We start from the raw sequence: 22,303 nt of genomic DNA, 5'->3' as shown, positions 1-22,303 counted from the left end.
AAACAAGGGAAAGAAAATCTGGATGCTTGGTTTTAGCTTTTGTGTGTGTATGTGTGCGTGTGTGTGTGTGTGTGCACTTAAGAAAGTGACCGCAGCTCAAAGGCAAAGTGTGCTGTCCTGTATGTGGGTGGGAAACTCAGGCCTTAAATCCAGCGACCCGCGTGTGGACATTGACTCGGTTTCTTACCGAATATCTGTCTTTGAGCTGGTAATCTGGGTTTCAGGGTCTCAGCTCCCCTACAAAGTGGAAACGACAATAGGGCAAGTGCTTAGGAGGATTCTGGCTCAAGGCAAGCCACACAGTTACAACCCCCAGGTTGACCAGCCTAGGCTTCACAGGACCCACTGGATCTGGTTTCCCTAAATCCAATATGCAGCAACTTTCTGCAGTGTCTATTCACCTCTATATAGGGCTCTGACGAATGGATACCGGAAGAACCTCAGCCTCGTGGGGTGCTTCCGGTCGGCCAGAAGTCATGATGGCAGCTGCTGATGAGGCACCTTCTCCGTTTGGGGGAAGGAGCACAAGCCTAGATCAGATGCTACAAAAGGGCCCCAGGAAAGGTGGCCAAGAGGCTAGAACTTCTACTACCAAGGTTCGGCTGAAGGCAGTGAGCTGTCTTTGTTTCCAACGGAGCTCATACTGCTTGCCCATCTCACATGACCTAGCACGTGTCGCCACTGCTCCCTGCCACAGAAAACAATCCCGCCACTGAGACGAGGTCTGCTTTCTTCCTTAAAGCCCTCAGGGTACCCTGCTTCAGCTCCCTGCATTGGGAAGTGTATATCTTGGTTTTGTTTTAATGACCATAAAGTGAATATTACAGCTCAGAAGTGAGGTACAGGAGTGTCAGAAAATTTCAAAATAAGCATTCCCCCAGGGTCCCTCCTCCAGTCACCTTTGGAACAACGAGCCCTTTCCAATTTCCGAATGGCCAGTAACATTCTTGCCTCATACGGACACTAGATCCTTCCATGATCATGGGGAAATGATCAGACTTCCTTCTCCTCCATGCCACTTGCCCAGCTCCTGAGAAAAATCTTGACATGACCCTTGTATCAGATCCGTCATGGAAGCTAGGCCCAGCAAAGCACTCCCAAGAACCCTAGGGAACAGCTTGGCCCCAGGAAGCTGGACCAGGTCTCTCCCCCAGCCCCTCCCTGAGAGTCAGAAGGTTCATACTGGCTCCAGCAGCCAATGAATCCATGCCGATACCTTGGATACATTAGTGGTTCCACTCAACTGATGTGCGCAAACACCTCCAGGGTACATTAGTTGAAGTGGCTATGGCAGCTGGTGGCTCCTCTTCAGGCATAATTTATCTATTGCACTTTACTTAATGTGCAAAATTAAATTTATGCTGAATCCATGTGTATTGCCTACTGTGCATGAGCGGCATGAAATATACCATAAAGTCAGTGCCGAGCCACGCTCTTAATTGCTAATGGCTTTCAACGCACTTCATTGTGGTCTAATCCAACTCAGAATCCATTCTACATGAGAATCTTGCTCACGTCAGGGTTGGATCTGTTTATCCTAAGGACCTTCAGGGGGAAAGAGGATAAGGGAGCAAGTGCTTTTAAGTAAATTTTTCTAGAGTTCTTTATGTCACAAATTCTGCAGTTTAACCTAACATAAGTTTGCTGAAAACAATAAGCAAATCAATGAGAAATATTTCCTAAGTATAAAATGCATAGCAACCAGGATTCCATTCCACTTCTGTCTTCTCTGGGTTTCTGTTCCGTGCATTAAAATATTGGATTTGAGGTGGCTGGTTTCTGCCCTTACCTGTAAGAAAAGCCTATGTGACCAACTGAAGAAAACTTCACAAATAAATCTCCCAGAAGGAGTTTTAGGAAATCTGTCTCAATAGGCACTTTCTCACAGTTATGTCTAAACCTGCACAGGGTAGAAATTAATTCAGTTTTGGAACCTGATTCCAAAAAGGAATTTACTTGAGGAATCAGAAAGACAGAGAGTAAGGACATGGACAATGGAGAAACTTAAACACAATTATGTCTCTGCCAACAATAATTATTCAGATTGTTTTCCATGTTCCTTGTAATTTCAAAGTATGCTTTATACAACTACAGAGAGCATGTGTGTGTGCATGTGCGTGTGCATGTGTGCGTATGAAAAAGAAGTTATATGCCCTACAATTTGCATTTCTTTTGGAAAGTGCCTGTCTCTGGAAATACCATTCCCTTTAAAATGATTTTTTAAATTTTCCTCACCTACAGAGCATAGGAAACATAGGGAAACTAAGAAAACCAGTGACCACATTTCTGTTTAGATGCCCTTGCTGTGTAGTTTTAGGGGGGAGAGATTAGTATAAGAACTTAGAAAATACATCAGCTCTTGAAAATAGAGTTTTTACAAAAAAGAAAATTTTGTTAGGAAGTAGAGTGTTGATTTTATTTCTTATTCTTTTATTTAAATGAAAATCAAGACATTATTCTTGAAGGATAAAAGTCTGACATTTGAAATGTTTTGTTCTTTCTAGTTTTGAATTTTGTGTAATTTGTGGCTGAAAACCTAAAGTGTAGATATCAATTTTCTGGCTTTCATGCATAGATGCACACATGTACATACAAATATTCTTTTCTCTATTCTGTTGAATTATAATTACTTGAATAAATATACATGTAGGAATGTATCACTTGTAGCTATTGAATGCAGTCTATTGGCTGACTGATTCGTGCTAATACATAAGCCTCTAAAGGCAAAGTTCAAGTAGTACTGGATCGTTCCTTCTTTCTGAAAAAGGTGCGTTCGATCACACTCTACTCAGTATGATAGGAGTCAAGCAATCAGCACACATAATCCTCAAAGCTGAGAACAGAAACCCAGTAATAGGCACCATGCAAGCGAACATAAAGATGGCAGATACGCACAGCATCTAGTACACGGCTGTGAAGGTCTGAATGTGTGCACCCGTCACAGGTGCAGAAACTGCATACGTGGTCTCAAAACTTAGGAAATGTGGAGGCTTGTTCTAAGAGGCCAGGTCTTGATGAGACCCCCTTCTGTGTTTTTTTCTTCTGTGCTTGCAGGCCATCATGAGGGGAATAGTTCCCTTTCTCATTCTACCCAAACGTGGGAGTCATGGATCCTTAGACGGACCCCCTTTGAAATGGCGAGCCAAGATCAACTCCTCCACCTTTGTGTTGTTCTCAAGTATTAATTACCGTGTCCTGAAAGTAACCAGCAAGATGGCAGATCACAGTAGCTTAAGGCGGGTGGTAAGGGCTAGAGTTTTGCGAGGCTTTCAGAGATAGGGAGGCTCTACTGGAATTGGAGCTGGGTCTTGGAAAAGGAGTAAAATTGGGGCTAGATGAAACCTGGTGGCGAGGGGACTTACGAGTACAGCAAACAGTGGTCTCACTTAAGGAACAAATCTAGATTGGCTGTCCTAGAACTAACTCTGTAGACCGGACTGGACTGGAACTCACATAGATCCTCCTGCCTCTGTCTCCTGAGTGCCTGGATTAAAGCCAAAGAATTCTTAACCTACAGACTTATCCTCTAGCACAGGCTTTTCCTGTGCTTAGAACAGTGCTACACACACACACACACATACACACACACACATGCACGCACGCATACACACATACACACACATACACACACACACACACATACACACACACACACATACACACACATACACACATACACACACATACACACATATACACACATACACACACACACATACACACACATACACACACACGCATGCACGCACGCATGCACGCAGTCACAGCATATCCCTGAGAGGTCACAAAGATCACTTATATCTTATAATCATGGATTTGCTCTGCGCAAGAAGGAAAACTTCCTACCCAATTCCACAAAGGCAATAAGGTTTTAGCTGCCATATTAACCACCCCCCTTCCTGTTTTCAGATGGCTCTGCTGCAAGCATGGACACAAGAGAAGCAGACATTGTATCACTCATGTTGAAATGAGGAATAGGAAGTTTTAGTAGGTTTGATCTTTCGGAAAGCTGACCTTCCACAGTATCGCTTTCTTCTCCCCAGGCAGGAAGCACTCCTCCCTCCCGCCCTCAGTCCCTCACTTTGCTCTTGTCCCTGCCCCTATACATCCCCCCCTCAAAAATACCCCACTTCTGTCCCTCTCTCAGCCTCTCCCTGTCCCTCTCTTTCTCTCTCTCCTTCCCTTCCTTCCATTCTGCTTTATTTTGAGCCACAAAATAAAACGTTAGAAGGTGGGGTTTTTTTTTAATATTTGTATGGTGCAGATTTTTAAAATCAAAGGTCATTGTCTTAAAACCCTCATGTCTCCATGTTCAGTCCCTCTTTTCTGTGTCATGATGGTTACTCATCAGGGTGCCCCAGGTTTGATCTGCCCATCTCATTCAACACCCAGACTTTGTCAAGGCAGAGGTCAGCAGCCCCTCTGAATCTCTTGGAGATTATCAGAGTTCTGATAATCAATCCCACCATGAGGTTATCTGCTATCTACCAGGGCTGTTTTCCTGAATGATATCTGATCAGTCAGTCACTCCTGCAGTTTCTGTAAGTGACCTGGGGTGGGAGATGGGGGCGGGAGACAATGATGGGGGGGTTAGTCTTTGGGTTGGGGGTGTCTGCTGACTCTTGCTCTGTTTTCCATCACTCAACCCAGTCAAGATAGTATGTGACCCAAATGTTTCTTGAGTGTCAACAGAGACTGTGGTAGCTGGGTCTTTTTAGGAAAATCTCATTTATATTTCCTAAGCTGTCTCACTAGCCCACAGGGCCCCACTGACTTCTGCTATGTTGTCCCGCCCCCATGCTGGGATCCAATAGGAGTCGCGGTGAGTTCACATCCACTCCTTCCTTGTGGTTTATCCCAGATTATTCCTTGAAATTCAAGTGATAAGCAACGGAAACAAACTACCCTGGAGTCTGGCCAGTTCCCTGGCTTGCTGACCCTGCACATAAATCTCTAATATCCGAATTGTGAACTAGCTTTGGGAGCTGGAAACAATGCAATGTCTCTCACTCCGCAGGAGGAAACCACGTACCCCTACACAACAAAAGGAAAAGAATTCTCAACAAACAGCATTGTCCTCATAGTTTCCATTCAGATGACTAATTTGTGTCCCTTTATAAGATTAAGGATTACATTTTACTTTCCTTCCGATTGATGAACATCACGTGTCCGAATGTCTTCAGTTACTATTTGACATGCTCTCGGATCCACTTGGCTAAAATCACGTTGTCCTAGCTAGACAGGAAGGGAATTTTTTTTCCGCAGACATTTAAGGTCCCTGTCCTTCTAAATCTAACCTGAAGTAGACTCCAACAGACATCAGTCGTTTTCCTGGATCGCCAGCAGCCACGAGACCCATTCTTTGACCTCCCCACACAGGACCTATACCTATCTGGAGGTCAGCCAGCGCATTCCTGTCTCAACCCTTCATAGACAATTGCCACAGCTCCTTTCATCAAGTTAATTACAGGACCAAGAGGCTGAAGAGGGTGAGGGCAAGGCACCATCTCACCCGGCTCCACAGGCACGCAAGCCCCTCCCCGCTCTCTGGCATGGTCCCATTTAAATCATCCCAGACAGATGGAAATCCAGCTCATTTTAAAAGACCTCCAGAGGGAAGAGATTCCACGAGCTCACTCAGTCAGTCACTCCACTGTCTGACAATCCCTATTGAGAGATTCCTCTTTATCGCTAGCTGAAATCTCACAGACAGAGGGTACCTTCAGCTTCTTCTCTCCGAGTTGATCAGTCCCAGGTCTCCACCATAAATCTTATTTTCTAACTTGTAATTATCCCTGCAACTGTCCACCGAGCATGGACCCAGGAGCCTCTGGAGACACGGGTAGTTATCCATACCATTGAGCCAGCATTCTTAAGCTTTTGGCTCTGAGGACCCCTTCTGAGATTCTTAAAAGTCAAAGACCCCACAGACATTTGGCTTATGTGGGTTCTATCCACTAACATTGCTAGGTTAAGCATCAGCCGTGAATATGTGCGGCTCCTTCTTGAGAGCAGCCCCGCGCTGCAGATACTGCACAGGGCTCCGGAGGCCTTTGTTGTGCACTCATGGAGGAATGACCGTGAGAGAGCAAACGGTATGTTCATTTTGATATTCAAGAGTGTAGAGACCCTGAAGGCCCCCCTGAAGAGTCTTGGGGGTCCCTATGAAACCAGGAGCACACACTGCTATCTGGTGATGAGGAGGAGCAGGTCTTTATTCCTGGAGGAGATCTGTGTCTGCAGGCAGCTGACAATGGCTAGTCGGCGCTAAAGTAAGCCAGATAAAAGTATGCCACTCGCGGAGCCCAATGAAAGTGTCATTCATGAATGTTCTCAGTCAGTCTTAGAAAAATAAGGGAGACCTGTCTGAGGATAACAATCTGATTTTTAAGATTTTTTTCCCCCAAAGAATGCATGGAAGAAAAAGAAGACGTTAGCATTTCTGGCTTCAGCAGCAAAATCAGATTCTCTAAAGCACAACCTTCTCAGTCACACCCAAAGACGTTCTGTTTGTCCAGTTTTTATCTGGGTGCAAACCGGTTGTAAAAAGGTAGAGGAATAAAGCTCTCTACTGTAAATGAAAATGCCCCGTCAGAGCCTTGCTTTGCCACTGTTCCTAGAGCTGGAATGATGGCTCCTCATGCCCTGGAACCTGCCTAGGTCCCCATCAGCTCTCCAAAACTCCACAATGACAGAATATGGAAAAGGGGAGCATCTGTGTAAACCCCTTGGGTGGTCATTCTAAGCTAAGTCAAAGACTCGGGGTGTTCCTTTGTCCTCACTGGTCCTTCCAGGAGTTTGGATTATTGTCTGGTGTTCATGAGACCCCGTTTTCAATCTCACAGTTTCAAGACTTTTATGGTTTTTTCACCTTCTTTATAAGACATTGCAAGGCTATTAGTTCAACAGTGTCCATTACCTTCCGTACTCCAAACTCTGCTGCTCACGGTGGGTTCGTATCAAAATGGGATAAGACTTAGCTTCTGTCTGTCAGGACTTGCCGTCTAGTTGGAAACAAAATAAAATACAATTGTCTAATGAGAGTTCACCAAGGCCAGTTGGACTGGGACTGAACGAGCACGTGATCCAACCAGATTCTCTGAATGTGACCGGATTCTCTGAATGTGACTGGCACGGGGTCTTTCTGAAAAGCCATTGACAATGACACTGGGACTTGTTTCCTCTGCATGTACTGGATTTTTGGGATCCAGTCTGTTTGGATGCTCACCTTCCTGGACCTGGAGGGAGCGGGGAGGAACTTGAACTTCCCACAGGGCAGGAAACCTTGACTGCTCTTAGGGATGGAGAGGCAGGAGGAGAGAAAGTGGGGGGAGTGGGAGGGTGTTGGGAGGAGGGGCAGAAATGGAAAGTTTTATAAATTAATAAACTTTTATAAATTAAAAAAATAAAATAAAATACAATTGTCACAAAGCAAAAGCGCTGCGGGCACGGCAGAATACAATCCAGTTCTAGACTGCCCAGTCTGGCCCAGTATCTCGGGACCTGCCAGAGGGTGTTTCTCCCCACTGAATGTACTGTAGAAATTAGCAAACAGAAATGTTTCAGTTGTCTGAATTTCGAGCTGGAGAGGAAAATGCTTTGCCGTCATTCGTACAAGCATGTCAGATTATCCTCTGTCCCCACAGCCCGCCAGTCTGAATTCTGCCTCCATTTCCCTCTGCACCGGGACAGACGCACGTGTAAGAAGAATCATGGCATGCAACGCAAACTCATCCACAACGCAAAAGTTACGCTTGGCCATTTAGTACGGGGGGGGGGGGGGGGGGGGGGTTGGTGCTCCAGGTCCCATGAATGTCAGAGGCACCCGGAAAGGGGCGGTCCAATAGAAGCTGTTCCTTAGACTCCTCTCCACAGAAGGAGGAAGAGAAAACACAAGGATATGGACAGTGCAGAACTATGAAGGTAGGGGCCTAACACCAAGAAGTCAGGCCTGACGCAGTTACCTTTAAAATGAAGGAATCCTTTCCAAGTTAACATTTATCGTAGGGCTGGGCACAGAGGTGCACACCTTTAACCCCAGCAGAGGCAAGGGTTGGAGTCAGAGGCAAGCAGAGTTCTGTGAGCTCCAGGTCAGCCAGGGGTACACAGGGAGACTCCAGCCCCATGCCCCCCAAAACAAAACAGAACACTGAAACCTCCTGCTATTAGGGGTTCTGCAAGTTGATTCATGTAATAAGTCATCTACTTTCTCCTTTACTGAAGGAAATGTCTGCTTTGACAGCTTTTTTAGAAGCTAGCATAAACCTGATTCTATATCAGTAGCTCTAAGTTGCTGGTTAATTTCTAGAACACACAAAAAGTATCAATGCACTTTCCTAGGAATATTCTGGTGTACCTGGATATTTCAAAACGAGCAGATAGAGAAAAATCAAGGTTTGCAATTCAAGTGATATCTTGAGCACATTAAAACTATGTGGGATATTTATTTCTTTTTTACTTCCGTTACTATTTCTCTATGTGTGTGTTACTGTGTAAAGGCAATGCTTCTTCAAAGCTCATTCTGTGTGACTGGGGGGACCAGCGACGGGCTCACCCTGCATCTCACCCTGCATCTCACCCGGATCCCTAGAGCCCAGGAGTATGCAAGGAGGACCGCAGGCTTGGAATCTCCGCTTAGGGGATGTGGAGACAGGAGGATGCCTGGCATTTCCCGGTAAGCGAAGTTATCCTAATCGATGAGCTCCATATCATTGAGAGATCCTTGAAAGAGGTGGGTGACATTTCTAGAGATGACATCTGCAGTGCTCCTGTCTCCCACACTCATGAACACACACACTTACCTGCATACACACAAACACACACATGTTCTCCCACACATAAACATGTACATATGCATATACATGAAGACAAATTTAAATAAATAGGTAAGATTATTGTGTAAGTGGACAAATGACTTGAACACACACTTTTCTCAAGAGAATCTACAGAGCTATAGACATGAATAGTACATGCTAAGGTACTGGATGTCATTACTCAGCAGGGAAACGCAGATTGTGTCTATTCAAACGGCTAAATGAAAAATATTAATAATGCCGAATGCAAACAACCGGGTCTTTCACCCCCACACACACTGATAGGAACATAAGACAGCACAGTCTCTCTGGAAAACAGTTCAGTTGTACCTCTGCATATCTTTTTCTAGGAAGATGAGAAAACATGTGTTCACAGTTCAGTGTGTGTTGACGCCATTTGTCCATTTACAAAATGATCTTATCTATTTATTTAACTTTGTCCTCATGTACGTGTATTCATATGTGCATGGTCATATGTGAGGGTGCGTGTGTGTGTGTGTGTGTGTATGAAAGATAATGACTCTGAGACTGCCCAGCCTGCCTAGGCTTTTCTCCCTGAGTCCTCGCGCAAAAGCAGAGACTGCCTTAGTCTCGGAAGAAGCGCACAGGCACAGATTCTTATCCCTCCACAGAAGCGTATTTTTACTATGCTTACATTTAAAACCGTGCGCCTCCATCTTCAACGTAAGCACGCGAACCCTTGCTAGGCTGTCAGATACGCAGCTGTTCCATCTTGATATCGCAATGCTTGGTGTGATTTCCTCCCAATCCTGCCACATTCACCTTAAAGTCCAAACAAACAGCCCTCAATAGATCTGGGTGGCCGCCAATAAAGGGTGCATTCTCTTGTCTATTTAAAGTGCCCTCGTTATTCAAAAAGATTACATTCTATTAATCACAGATGCTTGGAATCTTCCTTCTGTAATATACTGTAATTAACAATGCAAATGCGAAATAAAAATCTCATTATTTATCAGATAGATGCGAGCAGGTGATTATGTACTTAGAGGCCTAAAATGAATAATGAAAATGCACATAGCTAATTGTTCCTTAGGGTTTCCCCTCCAGGGCTACAGAACAGTTAAATATAAAGCTTGTCTGCCTCTCTCCTCGTCTCTAAGTCTGTAATCCGGCACTGGGCATCATATCATCTCCTCCCATCCCGTTGAAACTCATCTTAAGCGGGGTAAATTTTCCAGCCCCAGAGCCAACTCAGGGAAAAAGTGGTGGAGACCCCATACAAGTGATACATTTCTGTTTTGCCCAAAATGCTTGTATAACTCAGGAGAATGAGACAGACCAGTTTTATTGACCATTTTGAAAAATTCTGTTTGAAAGGAAAGCACTCCTGGATGGAGTACTTGTATATCAAATTTCAGCTGTAAGTAAGCTTTTATGGCTGAGCTGTAAAAACCCTCATTTACTATACAAACACTGCCAAATTTTTAACCATAACCCTGCCGAAGAGAGACTATAATAACGCTACGAAGATCATTGTTGTGTAAGAAATTTACTGCAAGAGAGGCTGTTGCCCCCCAAGCTGTTCCAGTTGTTCCCTGGAATGAAGCTATGTCACTCATGGAAAGTTGAAAGCTTGGTCATCCAAGGCAGGTGGCCTCCTCCTCTCTGTGGTGGCTGGTTCTCTGTCAACTTGACACAAATCAGACTCATTTGGGAAGAGGGAACCTCAGCTGGGAAAATGCCCTACTAGGTTGGCCTGTGGGCAATTGTCTGGATTGATGATTGATGTGGGAGGACCTAGCTCAGTTTGGGTTGTACCACTCTTGGGCTGGTGGCCCTGGATGCTTTAAGGAAAGCATGCTGAGCAAGCCATGGGAGCAAGCCAGTGTTCCTCCATGGTCTCTACATCAGCCCCTGTCTCTAGGCTCCTGCCCTGTTTGAGGATCTGTCCTGACGTCCCTCAGTGATAGACTGTGATGTGCCACTACAGGATGAAATAAACTCTCTCCTCCTCAAGCTTCTCTTGGTCACGGAGTTCTATCACAACAATAAAAACCCAAATAAAACACTCTGGTGTGGCAATGGCACATGCTGGAAGTAAATTCACCAGGGTCCAGCTCCCCATCAGTATCCATTTTGCAACCAGGTATAAAGATGCATTTGTCCCAGGCGACTGTGTTAACATCCCCTACAGTTGAGGTATTTTCTTCTCTGTCCAATAGCACCCTTGGACTGAATCCCCAGATAAGAGGCCTCTCCCCTCTTAGGCTTTCATCTTTGCAAATATCTCAAATAAAGGAAGGAAGTCTTCCAAAGCCATCCTGAGAGCAGAGTTGGCTGTATCTTTGAAACTGTTGACTCTGGTGAAGTGAAGGCCTTTCTAACCAGCACTCCATTAAGGGTCAGCATCTCAGGAGTGTGTCGCCTCCTGCCTCAAAGCCTCTTAGTGTCTGGACCACTGGGGGCTTGCTGAGGAAGAGATGGAGCCGAGATAAGCTTCTCTGAGAGCAGACAGCTTTACGACAAAGACCAGAAAAGGTCTTTGAGGGTGGCCATACCTCTAATTTTTTTTTGCAGCAAACCTGGAATCGCTAATCCGACAAACACACCAAGGTCAGGTGAACACGAGGTAGGATCTTCATGGAATGTGTCGTCATTGGTAATCATGTATGAGAGGCTAGGTGAAGAAATGCCTGACTTACTTAACACAAAAAACCATGAACTAGATTGTGGTCTGGTCACGCTGACAGCCATTTTGTGACTAAGACATGTAAACATACTCAGGTTTCTTGGTTATTAGGATAACTTTTAAAGTTCTCAAAAGTTAAGTTTTTTACCTTCTTCAGTGATTGATGCAATTTCAAGCAAATAAATGTTCTTTAGAGGAATTGATTGATTGATTTTGGTTTTTTGAGACGGGGTTTCTCAGTGTAGCTTTGGTGCCTGTCCTGGAACTAGCTCTTGTAGACCAGGTTGGCTTCAGAGATCCGCCTGCCTTTGTCTCCTGAGTGCTGGGATTAAAGGCGTGTGCCACCACCGCCTGGCTTGGGATTTGTTTTTTTAACATTTGTAAAACATGTCTATTTTGTCCGAACTCATGGGGGCTGAGTGAGGGAAGAATGTCATGGACCCAAGGAGAGAACTGAATACTGTCCTTTAACTAAACTGGCGCAGTGCCAAACTCCTTTCCAAATGCCCATAGCCAGATGCAACTCTGGGTCTAAACCAGAGAAGTCTCTCTCCAGTGAATGGGGACTAACGTAGAGACTCTTGGCTTACCCAAGGGGTTGAGAACAAGTGACAGATGAGTGCTCGCCCTAAGTCAGACTTTCCAACAAGACCTCTCCTCTCAGGCTCAGGGACCATTGCAGAAGAGGAAGCAGAAAGAATATAAGAGCATATTATATATATATATATATATATATATATATATATATATATATATATATATATATATATATATATATAAGAATATAATAGGGAGAGGAGCTGTGGAATGCCACCCTCCAGGCACGACACAGACTACAAACTCACAGCAGCAACCTACCTCTCTCCACTGAGTACCCACAAGAAGGAGCCCACTGACGGCCATGGCTGGAGGAACGAGGGGTCCTCCCTACCTAGCTGCTGAATTATTTGTCACTGATGGATTCAAGGAGTGGAATAATAGTTAATACTTTCAATTGTGTGCCCACTGGCAACCCCATCAGGCTCCAATGGATCATTCTGATCCAATGCTTATACAAATGGCCCTGATTGATCACGAAAAAATACTAACATAATAAACAAATACATATTTAGGGACAATATGAAAATGTTTCTTTAAAGCCAATATATTATTTTAGTCATCTAACAAAAGAATTCTGGCGAATGATTACAAAATAGTTTACTATTTTGGGGGAAAAGCATATGAAAAATTATGCCCAAGTAAAAGTAATGCCCAGTTAATATAGAAGCATAAATTACGGCTGGAAACAAAACAAAACACCTTTCTACAACAGACTGTCATGATGTGCACCTATGATCCAGGATTCACAAGACAGGAGGATGACCAGTTCCTGACAGCCTGAGCGGCAGAGCAAATCCTTGTCTCAGCGAGGAAACAACAATAATCAAGTTTCTCAACCAATTCTGTGTGAATTTGTGGCATTTACCTTTTGATAGCATCACATATAGATGCAAAAGAAGTAACTGTGGCCGTCTCAGAGCCTGCATGCTGCATGCTGGTGGGGAGGACGTTTTCGGGGGCAGTGTTCCAGGCCTAAGGAAAAGTCCCCAGATGGAGGCACTTTGTTTTTTTGTTTGTTTGTTTGTTTTGTTTTTTATTTTATTTTTCCATTTAATTATTTACACTTCCTTCCCTCCTCCCAATCCCCTCCCGCTCCCCCATACCCCCTCCTCCCTCTCCCTGCTAGAACGAGGGCAGGGAATCCTGCCCTGTGGGATGTCCAAGGCCCTCCCACCTACATCCAGGTCTAGGGAGCTGTGCATCCATATAGACTATGGTCCCAAAAAGCCAGAACATGCCATAAAAACAAGTCCCAGTGCCTTTATCAATGGCTTTTCAGTCAGCCCCCATTGTCATCCACAATCAGAGAGTCCGGTTTGATCACATGCTCATTCAGACGCGGTCCAGCTGAATTTGGTGAGCTCCCATTAGAACAGGCACACTGCCTCAGTTGGTGGACCAACCCCTCGCGGTCCTGACTTCCATGCTCACCTTCTCCCTCCTTCTGCCTTTCAACTGGGCCTTGGGAGCCCAGTCCATTGCTCTGATGAGGGTCTCTGTCTTTATCTCCATCCAACGCCGGACAAAGATTCTATGGTAATATTCGAGATAATCATCAGTGTGTAAGTGGGGCAAGGACAGTTCAGGCACCCTCTCCTCTGCTGTCCAAGGACCTAGCTGGGGACATCCCCGTGGAAACCTGGAATCGCCTCTAGAGCCAAGTCTCTTGACAACCCTAAAATGGATCCCTTAATGTAGGTATCTTCTTCCCTGCTCCTCTATCTGCCCTTCCTCCATCTCTACCCTCCCACTCCCCCCAAGCTGTTGCCAGTCCTTCCCTTCTCCCTTCTCTCTCCCCCTCTCCCCTTTCCCCCAACCTCACCCCCACCCCTAGCCCCCCATACTCACAACTTTTGTTCTGCAATCTTGTTTGCTTCCAATTTCCAGGAGGATCTATATATGTTTTTCTTTGGGTTCACCTTGTTATTTGGCTTCTCTGGGCTTGTGAACTATAGGCTTCCACGCTCCCTGGTGAGCAGTGGGCACCACAGTGGCTGGCTCTCTGCTGAACTCAGGTCTGCTTCTCTTGGGCTCAGAGACCAGAGTAGCTCCGAGCAACTGCTTTTTCTGGATGGACAAGGGACCTGATGCCCAGATTGACTTCTGGACAGTGATAGTATTAAAGCAGGGAGTCCACCTACATGAGCCTCGCTGGTGTCCCTTCCCTTCTCTTAGACCAGACATTGACCAGCTCCTGGAGAAGATGGGGACTCATCTTTCAGGCTCTGTTGTACAGCAGTCCTATGGAGAAGCAACGTGCTCCGGATACCTGAGCTGCTGACAGGCTAGGTGACTTATGACCCACAGCTGAGCCCGGAAGGAGATTCTTGAACTGGATAACTTCCTGGATGCCTTTGAGGGTGAGGAGCGAGCAGAGAGAGCATTTAGGACAGTGAGAAATCTGAGAAGCAGGGGATAAGCAGTCTGATAAACAGTCTAATCAGGGGATAAGGCACTTTCATTCTGGGGGAGGGACCAGCTCTGTCTGTGATATACGGGAGAAGTGTTACAAGAATCTCCAGGGCTTGTTACCATTATGTTTGCCCCTACCTGGCTGTGGGGAAAGAGAGGATCGAAGATGACTTGCAAGCTGAGTCCTGCTTCCCTGAGTCCTGTCGGATTGGCCTCGCCCAGCAACTACTGCAACTTGTGCCTGGGGGACTCAAAATCAACCAGAAAGAATGGGAACTCTTTTTGACAATGGCTCAGCAGTTAAGAGACCAGCTGACTCTTTAGATATATGTGTTTGATTCCCAGCATTCTTCTGTTCCAGAGGATTCAATGACTCTGGCCTCTGTGAGCACACACACACACACACACACACACACACACACACACACACACATGCATGCACACACACGTGCATAACCACACACACTGATATAAAAACAAGTACTTAAAAAATCAACGAGAAAACAGGATGACCTGAGGCGCTAGTCCTATTCTGACTGAGGGCATCTGCCTATACTTTAGCATGGGATGCTGGCAGAGGTGAAGGCCTACCTGCTGCACATTGAGGGCAAGTGTTGTAGGCTTGCATTTCTGAGAAGCACTACTCAAGGCTCCATTGCAATGATGAGACCATGGCTGTATGCACCATCTTAACTCCATCATATGTGACCCTCCTGAGAGAAGCAAGAACCAACTCATCTGTAGCAGCAGTGTGAAGATGCTATCACTGGCCTTCCCTGGTCCCATGATATCAAGAACTAAACAGCAACAAGATGTGCCAAGGCTTCCCCAGGGCAAACTCATGGGCATCACTTCACACTGAAGCCATGACATTACATCCTCCCCATTTGCCTTGGGCTCACGGGACTTGAGGACTGTGCTCCAAGAAAGAGTCTGAGAGCAGCTCACGTGTCTCAGCTTGGCAAGTCCCACTCTGCTCGCCAATGTTTCCCTCCCAAAGAGACAAGTCAGGCCGGGCCTCTGCTAAGACTGGGTGGGAGTGAGCAAGCTGAGGTGGCACTCGCGAGGGTCTTCTCATTCCCCCTGCCTTGTTTCACCTTGCATTTGAACACAACAGCTCCGGTGCCCTCTGTCCTGATACACAGGGTTGTGTACCCAAGTCAGGATGTTCTCAGGCATCCTCTGGACTCTGTCTTGCCTGCCCTAGCCCACCCAGGGACCTGTTGCTTCCTATCCTCTCCCTGTTTTGGCTGGGCACATTCATGCATGGTCTCTGGTGTTCACACAATTCTATACTCTTAGAATTTCCTGTCTTCTGCCTCTTTACTTGTTCTTTCTGGTTTTGTGAAGAGAGGCTATGCCCGGGATCCAGGCCAGAAAGCCTGAGGGCCACAAGGAGACATTGGATCGTTTGTCTGTTTGGGGCCTGGAGAGAAGGTTCAATGCTTAAGAACAGTGGCTGCTCTTCCAGAGGACCCAGGTTCAATTCCCAGCACCCACATGGAAGCTTCACAATTGTCTGTAACTGCAATTTGAATGGATCTAACACCCTCACAGTGCCATGAATGCAGACAAAACACTAACGCGCAGAAAATTTGTCTATTTTTTAATTAGATGAAAAAAAAACACCCCAAAACCCTCTTTTGTTGTTTCTGGTCCTGGGAATTAAGCCTCCAGCCCTTGACTTAATGGGAGCCTCTGCTCTTGCTCGTGTATCTCAGCTCCAGATCACAGGGCGGTCCCTTCCCTTGTACCATATGCAGCAACAGGTAAGATCTTTACACTCTGATTTCTCAATGTTCTCCTTAGTGGCACTAACATTAATTACCTAAAGGGACAGACAGTCCATGCCAGGACACCTGGAGTGACTTTTCCCCTTGGTTGTGGGCATGCCATAGCTGTCACTTACACAAAGTTAACGAGTTTCCCCCTTTCTTCGTCCCTATATTATAAGCATTGGTTAAACTAACCAATATTCCACAGAAATGTAGCTACTTTCTTTTATCTACCCTTAGAGAAATAGAAGAGAATTTCCCTAAGTATTTATTTAGTTTCTCTCCATTACTTTCTCAGATTGAGACACTGGAGAACAGTAACTCAACAGGAATATTCTAGCAACTAGTTCTTTCCTGAGGACATGTGTATATGACAAGCTGCTGTTCTTAACTTCTTGATGCCCTGGATAACACCACCAGCCTGGGTGGAGCCTGTGATCCAATGGATGACTCTAACACAGCTGCAATGTCTATAAGTCCAGCTGTCCACGAACCTAGCATCACTCTCAAAGATGATGCTATGGTCTCAGTCTGGCTTGTACAAAGTGCCTTTTCTATTGGTAATAATTGGAGGAGAACCAAAACCCCTTCCAAAACATAATGCACACATGCATATATACATACACAGACAAAGACACATATATGCACATACATCGATATACACATGTACACATACAGAGAAACAAAGACATACACATACAGACATGTGCTGTGGTACAATGGTTTTCTACCCTGTAAATATTTGTCAATTGTATTGTTTAATAAAACACTGATTGGCCAGTAGTCAGGTAGGAAGTATAGGCAGGGCATAAAGAATAGGAGAATCCTGGGAAGAAGAAAGGCTCAGTCTGCAGTTGTCACCCAGACACAGAGGAAGCAAGATGAGAATGCCTCACTCTCACTGATAAAAGGTTCCAAGTCATGTGGTTAATACATACAAGAATTATAGATTAATGTAAGGTGAAAGAGTTAATTAATAAGAAGCCTGAGCTAATAGGCCAACCAGGTTATAATTAATGTAGGCCTCTGTATATTTGTTTGGGACTGAATGACTGTGGAACTGGGTGGGATAGAAACCTCTGTCAATAAATGGTGCCCAACGTGGGGCACAAATTTATGAAAAAGCCCTTTGTCTGAGCTTTCTAGCCACCCGCCCAGGCCAGAGCTGGGATTGGAATTCCAGCTCTAGGAATTGGGACACAAACCCACCTAGGTTTGGGAGAAAAACTAGTGCTCCCAGCTTCCATCTGCCCCAGCTTAGCTTCCATGTAAAGATGGAAAATACATGGAAAATCTGGATACTGTATGTTATTATGTAGTCTTTGAATCATTTGACTGCTAAAGAAGGAGCAACAACTTTTAAAATACATTTGATTATAAATGCTGCCGGGTTAATCCTACCTATATATTTTGAAAAAGACTTGACTTCAAAATTTAAGCCAGAAGATCCGTTACTTTATAGAAGTGGTTTTGTTTTTGTTTCCACTGGAAATGAGGGCTGTGGATTCATTCTGGGTTAAAAAAAAATAGGTTTGATCAAGGAAGACCCCTCTGAAATATCTCTGATAGGAACAGATGGCCCAGATGATCCAACATTTCAGAGGACCTCTGTTGGAGTTTCCCCTGAGTTTTACATCCAGAACAGCCTCAAAACTGTTGACTGAGATGATTAAGTCTCACAGAATATTCCTGTCCAGACTTTACCATAAATTTTCTTTAGATCCCCATAAGATTATCAGTGTCCCCAATCAGCAGAAAGTAGCCTGGAAATTTGCATATACATTCTCAAAAAATGGATTATGGATGTTTGTCTTTGTGTAGAGTGTTGGTTACAAGTTGTTATGGATAATGGTCAGAAAAAAACTAAACAAAAGAGATTAGATTCAGAGTTCCAGCTTTGAAAAGAAAATAGAGGGGGAGGGGAGTACTGTGGAACAAAGGCTTTGAACCCTGTGAAGATTTGTCACTTGTATTGGTTTAATAAATCGCTGATTGGTGAGTAGCCAGGCAGGAAGTATAGGTGGGACAACGAGAACAGGAGAATTCTGGGAAGAGGAAAGACTCAGTCTGTATTTGTCATCCAGATGCAGAAGAAGCAAGATGAGAATGCCTCACTGATAAAAGATACCAAGCCATGGGACTAACACAGACAGGAATTATGGGTCAATGTAAGATGAAAGAATTAATTAATAAGAAGCCTGAGCTAATAGGCCAACTAGTTTATAATTAATGTAGTTCTCTGTATGTTTCTTTGGGACCGAATGGCGGTGGGACTGGGTGGGACAGAAACCTCTGTCAGCAGACATGCATACACAGACACACACAGGGACCATATACACATGAACATATAGGCATGCACAGGGACATTTGCAGAGACTACACACACACACACACACACACACACACACACACACACAGGGAGAGAGAGAGAGAGAGAGAGAGAGAGAGAGAGAGAGAGAGAGAGAAACACACACACAACTATGTAAGTTGTGAACTGAAGGAAACTCTGCTATGTGTCTGTTTTATAGGTGGGTATCATTTAAAAACACATTGTTATGATGCAGTATTTAAGGTCTCGATTTCTATGCAAGAAACACATAAAATTTGATGACAATTTATAGATCTTGGCCTTTTGTAGACTGGAGAAATGTGTCTAAGAATAATAATGATAATATATAAGGTGCTCATAGGTTTGATAACATTGTTGTAGGTGTCTTAAAAATGTGGGTTTCGCAGAAAGCTTCTGCTCGCCAGTCCCCCACTTCCACGTCCATTACCTACTAGTTCAGCTCCCACCTTGCACAGCAAAACAAGGATTCTCAGGTTAAAGTCTTCCTCAGAGTACTGAAGTATACAGTTTGTGGTTACAGTTTTTTTCAAGACTGATGATATCACATCCTTGGACATTTTCAACTTAAATCTTAAGGCTTCCTGAAACTCCACATTATCTAACATGATTAATTATCACCCTATTATCCCATAAGATTTAGTAGAAAACTTTAACAAATAAAATGCTATTGATTGGAAAATCAATTGGGTAGATTCCAGATCTTAAAGGAAACTATAAAGTAGAAAAGTTAGTTATTGTAGAGATCAATGTGTGTTCAAACTCCAACAAAACACAATCAGAATTGCAAAGTGGATGGGGGGTTTCAAAGGTGAAAATAATGGTTGAACTTCAAAAGCGTGCGGCCCAGAGTAATGGTAACAGAACAAAGTGGGCGGGAAATATCACTATGGTCCTATCATGTGACAACCCTTAGGAAAGCTGCCTTTCCTTTTCCAGCATAGACATCACTCACCCAGCTTTTCAGGTGATATGCTTAACCTCAAATTTCATTCTCAGAATACTGTAGAATCTTAACTTTCCTAATGTGTGACTTGAGACTCAGAAATCTAAAGTCCAAGGCTGTGGTCCAAAGGTCAAATATTTTCCTCCTTCCCTCAAAATATGTTTACTACAAACTAAACCCCAACATGGTGATGTGGAGAGAGGAAATATAGAGAAGAGTGAGTCAGTCAGTGACTTCATGAAAGGGGCTAAAAGAGGGAGCTTCTAAGTGCCTTGTTCTTTCCACGGTGTGAGGCCACTATGACACTATTCAAGGTACTGCCATTGGGGCAGAGCTTGAATCCCCACTAGACAGTGAGCCCACTGATTGTCAGATCCCATATTCCCCACCTCTAGAAGTATGAACAGTGGGTTTCCTATTTAGGAATTAGACTGTCTTGTATATTCTGTTGTAGCAGTGACGATGGCATTTAGCAAAAAAAAAAAAAAAAAAGTCTGTTGTGGGGTGTAAGAGGAGACCACGTCTCAGCCACCCAGTCCCAAAAAATTACACAAAACTATGCTAATTGCAGCATGCTTGGCCAATAGCTTAGGCATATTTCTAGCTAGCTCTTGCATCTTACATTAACCCATTTCTTTTAATCTATATATTGCCATGAGACTGTGGCTTACCCGTAGATTCCGGCATCTTTCTCCTTCAGCAGCTACATAGAGCCTCCTTGACTCTGCCTACTCTGTCCATATATCTCTTTCAGCCTGACTATAATCTGCCCAGCCATAGGCTAAAGTGGCTTCTTCATTAACCAATGGTAATAAACCATATCCATAGCATACAGATGGGACTCCCACACCAGTGGGGAGGGTAGGAGCAAGTGCAGAGGTCCAAAACGGAAGCTGAGTGTTCTGTAGGATCACTTTCTACCCCTGACAGGGGGTCTCTCATTGGAATTAGGTTAGCAGCCAGCAAGTCCTAGTGACCTTTCTGTCTCCACCCCCACAGCATGCATGCAGTCATACTCAGCTTTTGACAGGAATGTTGGGCATTTGAACTTTGGTTCCCATGCTTGTGCTATAAGCTCTTGCACTGAGTAGCCACTTTGGCCCCCTACCTCATTTCTTGGTGTGTTTAAGCCAAGTCTTAGTCATGAAGCGGGCAATGCAAAAAGTCTTAATAAGACAGTCATGTCATCCTGGAACAGAGATTTGTTACTCCAAAATGTTTTGGAAAGTCAATCATTTCAAGATGGTGGCAGCAGAGAATTCGGCAGCAGGAACCTTCTGTGACTGCACAGTTCTACAGTCCAGCCTGTAACACGTTAGTGAGTAAAGCACAAAATAAACTTCTATTATGTTAAGGACCCATAGCCATTTATAGACTGTGCACACACTCACACACACACACACACACACACACACACACACACATATGAGCACACACCACACCTGCTTCTTTCAAAGCATGTAGCTGTACAGGAAGCATAACTCTATTTAGCCAATGGTTCTGTCTTCACTTAAATAGTTGTGAAGCAACATATTTAAGCTATTTGCGAGTCTTAATTGAAAAATCAGGGAGGTAACAATGTAAGGGGCATCCTGGCTTTGTTTGCTTTAAAACTCTCTTATTCTAGGGCAATAAATGAAGTGTTTATGTCTCAAATGCAATTCGAAGTCCCCTGTGGGTGCTGATGTGTGAGGTGTAACTTCATTAACATACAGGTACAAACTGGTGTTGGCTGTGACCACTCACCTGCACCTGCCTGCAACCATTTCCACAGGTGCGTGTTTTAAAGTGCATTGCCAGCTACTGATGAATGTTGGTGACGAGTGCATTGGGGTTCTGCATAAAAATACAGAAAAAAATCTATTTTTTGTATGTTTAAAAGTTTTCATAATAAAACTCAATTGAAAGGAAAAATGAAAGCTGACAAAGAAGTGCATGTACCCTGCCATATCCCCCAGACATCTGCGTCTAGTCACGAGAAGCAGGGAGCCCCCAAAACCATGACGTAACTCTTCCCTCTGTGAGCAAGCAGGTGTGCAAATGGCCAGTCCGCCCTTCACAGAGAACAACTTTGGCAAGGCAAGAACAACCCTGAGTCCTGTTTGTCACTGACAAATACTGTCTAAAGCTATCCTGCAGCTTCAGGGCTAAACCAAATGTAAAAAACAAGCAAACAGACAAATAAATAAAAAGCAAAGGAACAAATGGCAGGAAGGGAAGAGAAGAGAAGGGAAGGGAAGGGAAGGGAAGGGAAGGGAAGGGAAGGGAAGGGAAGGGAAGGGAAGGGAAGGGAAGGGAAAGAGCATGGAGCGTGTATGCTGTGTGCTCAATGACAAGGCCCACCATTCTCACACTGGTCCCGAAATGTCAGGTTAGAACACACTTCCCATGCTCACAGACAGGCGTGGGTTGGAACTGCGCAATGAGAAGGTTGGGAATGAACCTCAGCATAGTCTCTGATTTGGACTTGGAATTTTCTTTTCATGTTTTTGTATCACTTTTGATTATTGGATTGTGAAATACAAATATTTGGATTGTACTATAGTTTTATACTGTGTTTTATGCATGTGTACTCTTTAATACACAGGGGCTCTCAAAAGAAAAACAGAATATATAAGAAACAAACAAAGGAACAACAAAAAGCCAGGTTACCAGGGTCTTCCTGCCTCTTTGTCAGCATGCTGTCCAGTTGTGGGTCTGTCTTAGTCACTGCTTACTGCAAGAAGCTGAGCCAAGGCATGACATAGACTATTGCCAAGG

This window comes from Myodes glareolus, chromosome 8 (genome assembly GCF_982192425.1).
Source record: "Myodes glareolus chromosome 8, mMyoGla1.1, whole genome shotgun sequence".
In the NCBI taxonomy this organism is placed as follows: domain Eukaryota; kingdom Metazoa; phylum Chordata; class Mammalia; order Rodentia; family Cricetidae; genus Myodes; species Myodes glareolus.
The sequence above is the reverse complement of the archived record's forward strand: the minus strand, read 5'-3'. Positions refer to the sequence as shown.